Source organism: Corvus kubaryi, unplaced genomic scaffold (genome assembly GCF_017639235.1).
Source record: "Corvus kubaryi isolate FWS band 111438036 unplaced genomic scaffold, C.kubaryi_AGA036_p1.0 split3-37304, whole genome shotgun sequence".
In the NCBI taxonomy this organism is placed as follows: domain Eukaryota; kingdom Metazoa; phylum Chordata; class Aves; order Passeriformes; family Corvidae; genus Corvus; species Corvus kubaryi.
The window spans coordinates 965,120-973,360 of record NW_024582087.1 but is presented as its reverse complement, the minus strand read 5'-3'; positions in this window follow the sequence as shown (position 1 = coordinate 973,360).

Below are 8,241 nucleotides of genomic sequence, written 5' to 3'. Positions count from 1 at the left end.
GGACACCCAAAGGCTCTGCAGGTTCCTCTCCTTTTGCTGAACTCCTGTTCCAAAAGCCAAACCCCCTTGGGCAGCGTTTTGGACACAGAGCATTCCCACTTTCTGATGGAAAAGGTTTTAATTTTGGGTTAGAAATGCTCCTCAGTAGCCTGGCCCAGAAACCTCCAGCCAGTCCAAGAGAAACCCGACGTGCAGCTTTTCCTCTCACGTGGCTCAGAAGCTGTGCAGGAACTCCCAGGAGCCAGAGGCGAACTCAGCTGCTGGTCATTGATCCCAGACTGTCCAGAGACCCCAAAAGCTGCTGGGCCAGAGATCCAGCGGATCCTCTGATCCTGCTCCGCTCCCCAGCGCCCCAAATCTCCCCTTTTTTGCTGCTTCACTTTCCCCAGGGCTCCAGCACACGAGGACCTTGAGTGCATTTGAGATATTTCAGCATCGCAGCAGCAGCAGCTTCCCCGCCCTGGTGTTTGGCAGCAGCCCGAGAGCAGGGCCAGCCCTTCCACAGCTCCTTCGTGCTTCCATCGCCACTCGTTGCTCTTTTATCTTTTTCCCTGTTTTTTTGTTCCCCCAGCAGCAGGAACAGCAAACCCTCCATGCCTCACGGCCAGGTCCGGCACCTCCCGAGCTGCATCCCTCCCATCCCCATCCTCCTCCTCTCCCATCGCGCTCAGCCACGCTCCGTCCTGGAGTTAATTAATGCAAATTGTCCCGCTAATTACCCTCTTCAGTTACCCTCTATGATGCCCAAACGAGCTCCAGCAGAGTTCTCAATCCCGACCCAGCAGCGACGCCCGGATCCCGTTTGTTCACGTCCCGGTCTCTGCCTTTATTTAATGGACATTTACGGGGGTAAATGACAGCGCAGCCCGCGGCATTTCTCAGAAATACCCAAAACTCCCCAGCAAGTGCCACATCCAGAAAACAGAACCCCCGCAGGGACATCAGGGACACTAAAAATCCACACCCTGGGCCGGTTTTAATCCCTTTTTTATCCCCGGATCCCCAAATCCAGCCCATTTTACAGGTGACAAAGCCCGGCTCTCCTGCCGCCCCGGGGCTGCTGGGTGCCTGCGGCGACAGAGGCACGGCCACGGTGACAAACGCTGGCAGAGCCACCGAGCCGAACTGACGCCTCCCTGCCGGGGCACGCCTGGAAACGACAACTGGAATAACTCTGGAATAACTCTGGAATAACTCTGGAATAACTCTGGAATAACTCTGGAATAAGTGCCCCGGGGAGGACGCGGTGTCCCAGCGGGATGGGGCACCGGGAAAGGCGGCTCCTTCCTCTGTGACACCCAGGATGGGACAGAGCCACCCTTCTTGGGGGGAGCAGCCAGGGAAATGTCCCCGCTCAGGGCAGGGGGGAGCAAAGGACAAATCCCAGGGCTGGGTTTGGAAGGGAGGAGGCGAAGGGAGCCGGGCTGAACATGCAGAGGGGTAAATCCCAGCTCCCACTGCTGGGGATGAGCGCAGAGCATCCCGCTCGCTGCATCCAACCCCATCTGGGCTCCGGAGGCTCCCGGGATGGAGCCGCTTCCCCCTCTCCGCCCCCCGGACTAATTTTACCCGGTCTGGCCGGAGCTCGCAGCCCCTGGTTCTCGTTACCCCCCCGCCGCGCTGCAGGCACGCAGCATTTTTGCAAAGTTACAGGGTAGCAGAAATATCCTTGTTTTGTTTTTCGCCTTTGGCCACTCCAAAGCTGCGCTTCCAAAGTTGGGAAAAAATTACGAAGTAGCAAGAGGAGGGGGGAAAATAAAATAAAATAAAATGAAATGAAATGAAATAAAATAAAATAAAATAAAGAAGCGCCCAAGCCAAAGCCAAGCAACAGAGATTAGACAAAAGCATAAATAACCTCTGGGCTCTGGGGGGGCTGATCGTGCTCAAGGGAGGAAGAAGGGAAAACATTCAAAATGTAAAAAATTGGAGTTTGTGTATTAAAAAAAACCCAACCCAAACAACGAAAATCTGCCCAGGCAGTGACGCCAGCCTGGCCCTGCAGAGAGACCCGGCGGCTGCAGCTCCCCAGCCCCAGCCCCAGCTGGGGGTCCTGTCTCACAGTTTGGGGGAAAATCCACAATTTCCTTCTCCTTGGTACTGCTGGGACGAGAGCGCGTCCCCACCTCGGGCACTGAGACAGGGAGGGAGATGGGGATGAGCTCAGGGTGGGCAATGGCATCTGGGAGAGATGGAAAGAGGGGGGAGCAGGGAGGGCAAGGAAAAGGGAGGTGATGGCACGGGAAGAGCGGGGCTGGCCCTGAAAGGGGCAAATGGCCCGGTCAGAACGGCTCCAACGGCTCAAGACGTGCTGGGAGTTGGTGACAGCCCCGAGCAGCACCAGGAGCTGCCCCAGCCCCTGCTGAGGGGTGAATAAACACCTCCAGGAGCCCCTGGGCTCGCAGCAGCCCGAATTTCTGCGTATCTCACATCCCAAAAGCCGCGGCCCCGAGGAGCCGCAGCAGAGGGAACCGGGACTGGCGCTCGAGGTTTGCAGCGCAGCCCTTCCCCGAAGGGCCGGACCTGAGGGATGCAGGGGATGGAGCCCAAACCACCGCGTTCCCTGGAGTCATCCCACCCCCGGGGACAGCCCAAGGTGGGCGCCGGGAGGAAACGGCCCCAGCGGAGGCTGAGGAAGCTGCGGGGTCGGCGCAGAGCCCTGGTTAACACATGGCCCCAGAGCGAAAGCCAAATGCAGAAGGAAGCAGAAGGTGACAGTGGAGATACCGTGACTAACGGGATCTTCCAGGGCTGCAGAGGAACTGGCCGTGCCGTGAGGCGGCCGGGGATGTGCTGGGAGCTCGGCGTGGCCCCCTGATAGCATCAAATGCCACCCAGGTGGTTCCGAGGATGACAGATAAAGGCGGCGAGCAGGAACACGTTTGCAGAAGTGACACCCGCGGCGGCTCCGCGCCAGCTCTCGGCCAGGCCCGGTGGTTTCTCTGTTTACTCTCCCAGGGAACAGCTACACCTCAGCTCCCAGAGAATCTTCCCCAACCCCAGCCCCGGGTGAGCATCCCCCAAGGATTTCCTAACCCAGAGGCAGGCAGAGCGTTGCTGCAGGGGTGGGTGGCATCCTCACACCCCTAAATTCCCCCATTCCCAAAAAAATCACATCTGAGCCCTGCGCTCAGGTGCCTTTTCCCCACACTGAAACACCCAAGTGCTTTTCCACCGGGGAATTACCATCTTTGGTGCCTTTCCCAGTTGGCACAAAGGAGGGGAGAGCTCGGGGGGCTCCCAAAACAAAACAGGAGCATCCCAAAATCCCCTGCACCCCAGCACCTGGGGGGCCTCTGGGTGAGGGATACTCTGGGCAGGAGCATCTCCCACGGGACAACCGAGATGGGGCATGGCTCAGTGCAGAGCTAAAGGCGAATTCCCCCACCGGAGTTGAGCATCCCCGTGCAGGAGCAGCCGCTCCCGGCTCTGATCCTCCCCGAGAGCCCAGCTTGCTCCCAGCCCTTCTCCGCTCCTTTCAGCAAAGTCTCACCATATTAAGCAGCTGAACTGCATCATCCGAGGAGTGTCAAATTGGTTTTAAATGGTTCTAATTATAACCAGGAAGTTTTAAAGTGTGTGGGTGGAAAGGAATGCAGCAGATTAATTTAATAGCAGTTACCACGGCACAATAGTGCTTCAATTAAGAGTTCTTTCTGACTGGGATTTGTTTTATTTTTTCTTTTCCCTGTTAATAATAAATGTCACAAATGAGAATAGACATATTACTTCATCAGATGCTTTGGCGTATCTCGTCGCAGAGAGCCTTTTGTGCAGAAATAGTAGCTGAAAGGGTAATTTTATAGGGCTTAGCACTCACTTAACACTTTAGGGGCCAAAATCAGGCCTCAGCACAAACCCAGGAAGCTGCACCTGTTTCCATCCCGGCTCCACAGCCACAAAGAGCCCTCCCCGTGCTGTGAAATGGTGTGCGAGGCACGAACCCGGGGGGAGCATCCTGCCCCGGCGGCTGCGGAGCGCATGGCGAGCGGGATCTGCGCTCCCAGGAGGCTCCTTGTGCTTTCCCAGCCTGCGAACCCCGATCCCGCCCAGCTGGGGGGTGGCTCGGGGGCGCGGAGGGAGCAGGACCCCGCTCCGGCTCCCCGCGGACAGGGAAGAGGCTCCGGCCCTTTGAACGGCGTGGGGGTTCCGCGATTCCAGGTGTCCGGACGGGAAGCGCCGATCCCAGCCCTGCCAAGAGAGAAGGGCCGCGTGTGGGGCGGGCTGGGGGTGTCCCGAGGGATCGGCCTGGTCCCCGGAGCCTTCCCGGGGCCGGGATGTGCCCCATGGATCCTCCACCATCCCCCTGGGAAAGGGCAGCGCGACCCCGTCCCTCTCCCCTTTGAGCTCCCGTCATTAACGCGCGGCGCTAATTGCCTCACACCCGGAGTGCAGCCGGGCTCTCTGATCCCTGATCCTTCCCAGCCCGTTTTCCCTCCCAGGCACGTCTCCCTTTGCCGCTGGAAGTTTTCCCCGGCTCCGGCTGCCGGTGCTGCAGAGGGAACGCGCCGGCCCTGCCCGGAAGGGCTTTCCTGGGTGTTGCTTTTCCCTTTGAGAGGTTTCTTCTGGTGGGTTTCGAGGGGGAGCCCGCTGGGACGGGGGCAAACCACGGAGCAGCCCGAGGCGGGCTGGAAATGACCAGGGAGGATGCGGCAGCCACGGCCCGCAGACAAAAACACTGGGAAATGCCACCAGAAAGAGCTTTAAAAAGAAAACCTGCGGCTGGGGGGGGGTCAGGGGACACCGGGACACCGCCGGGCTCCAGGGACAGCCCTGCTGCTGGCACGGACACGCCGTGGACCCCCGGAATCCCCAGCAGGGCACCCGCGGGAGGGGTACTGGGGACACTGGGAGGAGTTGTCCCTTGTCCCCCCATTCCTGCTGGTGACCCCCAGCTCAGGAGTGAGGTGCCACCACTGGGAGCACTGGGGGCAGCTGTTCCCTGTGCCCTGAACCCCAGCTTGGGGCTGCGGTCCTGCTGCTTCACCAGCACCAGCTTCGTTTTAATAATTTAATGGTGCCTCAAATGTGTTTCCCGTGCAAGGAACACCCCAAATTTCCCCGCTGTGGGACAGGGACACATCCCCGGGAGCCGCCTCGGCGCCCCCTCCCCCAGTGCCCCCCAGCCCTGCCCGGGGGAGCTTCCCTGCACATGGCCGAGTGCTGGAAAACAGCAAAGCCTGACCGATATTCCCCAAAATCCGGCTCTGTCTCGGTGATTTGTGTCCGCTGCGATATCGAACGGCTGCCTGGAGGGACCCGGGTACTTAAAAACCCCGTGCAGGAGGCAAACAGGGAGATTTATCATTTTACTTTTGTGGTTTTCAGATAGTTTATGACACCGGGCTAATAACTCCCGAGCCCAAATCCTCATTGATCCGGGGGAAACGTGACGTTATCCTCCCTCCCCGTGCCCCTCGAGAGGCCGCTGCCCTCCAGGGATGGCTCCAGCCCGGCACATCCTTGGGATGCACCCGCTGGGGTGTCCCAGAGCAGGGAGAGGAGCAAATCCTGAGCGCCCAGGGCGGCCTCCCGGGTCTCCCGTGGCTCTGTGACTCCAGCCAGGGCCACCGGGATTGTCCCTTCCACGCCTCCAGCCTCCTCCTCCCTCCAGCAGGACCCCAGGTCCCGTCTCGCCCCGTTAGGGACATTACTGCACCGCCACTTGTCGCATTCCCCCGGGACAGCGGCCACGCCCGGCGCTCCATCCCTGCTGGCTTTGGGGAGCTCCACGACATCCCCATCCCACCGGGGGTGAGGGACAGCCGGGCTGGCACCTCCGCAGGGGTGCTGCTCCGGGAGGGGACATCAGCCGGGCTGTCCCCGAGGGGACAAAGGCCCAGGGAGGGGCCAAAGGCGCAGGAGGTGCCCCGGTGCCGGAGTTGGTGCGCTCAGACACCGTAAATCTGCTTCATTTCCAATGCACGGTAACGACCGAGCTGCTCTCATCCAGGAAACTCCGCGAGGTTCCGGCTTTTAAGGGAAAAGATGAGACCGGGCGGGAGCTGCCGGGAGCTGCCCCCCTCTGCAGGCACCGAAAGGCTCCAAAAGGAGCAGCAGCCCCGCCTGGGAAGGCTGGGATTTATCAGCCCTTGGGGCTGTGGATCCCAAACCCTCCCACCCCACTGTCCCCAGCCCAGTGTCCCACCCCACTGTCCCCAGCCCACTGTGGATCCCAGACCCTCCCACCCCACTGTCCCCAGCCCAGTGTGGATCCCAGACCCTCCCACCCCACTGTCCCCAGCCCAGTGTCCCACCCCACTGTCCCCAGCCCATTGTGGATCCCAGACCCTCCCACCCCACTGCCCCCAGCCCAGTGTGGATCCCAGACCCTCCCACCCCACTGTCCCCAGCCCAGTGTCCCAATTCCATCTCTGATCTGGGGCTGGAACACGGGCAGGGAAGGCTTGGGCAAGGCAGCCCCCCATGAGGGCACCAGGGACACCCAGCAGGGGCCTCCATGTGATTCCAGAGGGCAAACAGGGAGGGTTTCCCACTTTGCCCATGCCAGGGACACCCAGCAGTCCCTCTGTGCAATCCTACAGGAAAACAGGGTGGATTTCCCATTTTTCCCCCTGGCTCGCTGCTGGCATTAAAGACAAACCACTGCCATCATTTGAACTCCAGCATCAGGACCTAATTCAATCCCATCCTGCTCATTGTTGGAGGGCTGAGCATTAAACTGAAACCCTAAGCCAGGCCTGCAGTCATTTGGCTGGGGAGGAATTGATTCTGGCCATCAGCACTTTCTCATTTTCAATGGAGTCCCCCCATAACCAGGTTAATTTCTGTTAATCCCATTAGCCAGGTACTTTTGGCTCTCCAGCCCAATGATTTTGTGTCTGATCTGAAAGATTGAAATTGCAACCCAAGAGGACACGAACAGGAGCCTGTGATGGAGAGGAACCGGCCTGACACAGAACCAGCTCCTCTTCCACCTAAAAACCAAACCCTCCCCATGTTTCCCCTCCCTCCGAATCTCCCCGTGGCTGATGACCACGCACAACCAGTAAATTCACCCTGATTCATCTCCCTGCAGATCAGACTCTGCCCTGTCCTGCTGCACTGCTGTTGTCATTGCGAGTTTGGCTCCTGTGCAAGTTTTAGGCCCAGTTTTCTTCTCCTTGACTCAGATCAGTGCTGGTGCCTGCAAAGAGCTTCCCAGGGAGGTTGATCCCAGTATCCCACTGGACCCAGTCCCATGTGGGAATCCCTGGCACTGCCTCTTTTCCTCCCCAGGACAAAGGAGATTTGTCCCCAGGTCTGAGACCCCCCAGGTGGGGGAAATGGGGGTTCCAAAAGGGAAGAGTTTTAAACTAGAAGAGATTTAGGTTGGATATAAGGGAGAAATCCTTCCCTGTGGGGGTTGGGAGGCCCTGGCACAAGTTCCCCCATCCCTGGCAGTGTCCAAGGCCAGGTTGGATGGCGCTTGGAGCACTCTGGAAGGTGTCCCTGCCCGTGGCAGGGTGGGATGGGACAGGATTTAAGGTCCTTCCAGCCCAAACCATTCCAGGATTCCCTGACCCTGCGGTGCCATTCTCCTGCAGGGAGCCAGCCCAGCAGCAGCAAACCAGACCAGCCCACAAGGGCCACCCACGCCCACCCCTGAGCTCCCCCCTGTATCCCAGGAGGGGAAGGGCCCCCACACCCCTGCCTGGCTGGGGACCCCCGTCCCCCCCTTGTCCTTCATCCCAGGGCTGGGAGCGGGCTGAGCACAGCCTGCCCTGCCTGCAGCCCTGCCTGCGCCTCGCTCCTGCTCGCCAGGGCTCCCTTCCGCTCCCCAAGCACCTTTCAGCACGCAGCAGGATGGGGAGGCAGCTGGGGAACAGCTCGGAGCGGGCAGGAAGTGGAAGCAGCTCCTGCAGCTGCTGGGCCGGGGCAGCAGAGCTGAACTCCCAGCCTGACACGCGAGGGACACGTGGAGGGGAGCGCTGGTGGCACCGAGGGACACCGGGAGGGACACTGGGAGGGACAGGCCTCGGAGGGGTCAGCGGGAGGAAGGGCTGGGCTGGGCCATCCTGCCCCTGCCAGGGGCACCTGAACAGGGAGGGACCTGGGGGGACACAGCAGTGACCATCACACACCTGTGGGGACACAGGAGTGACCACTGCAGCTCAGGGACACACAGGGACACAGGTGTGACCCACCGTGGTGCAGGTCCGAGTTGTGGCACTGTAGGTCCAGATTGTGGCACTGCACACCCAAATCATGGCACTGCACACCCAAAACACGGCACTGCAC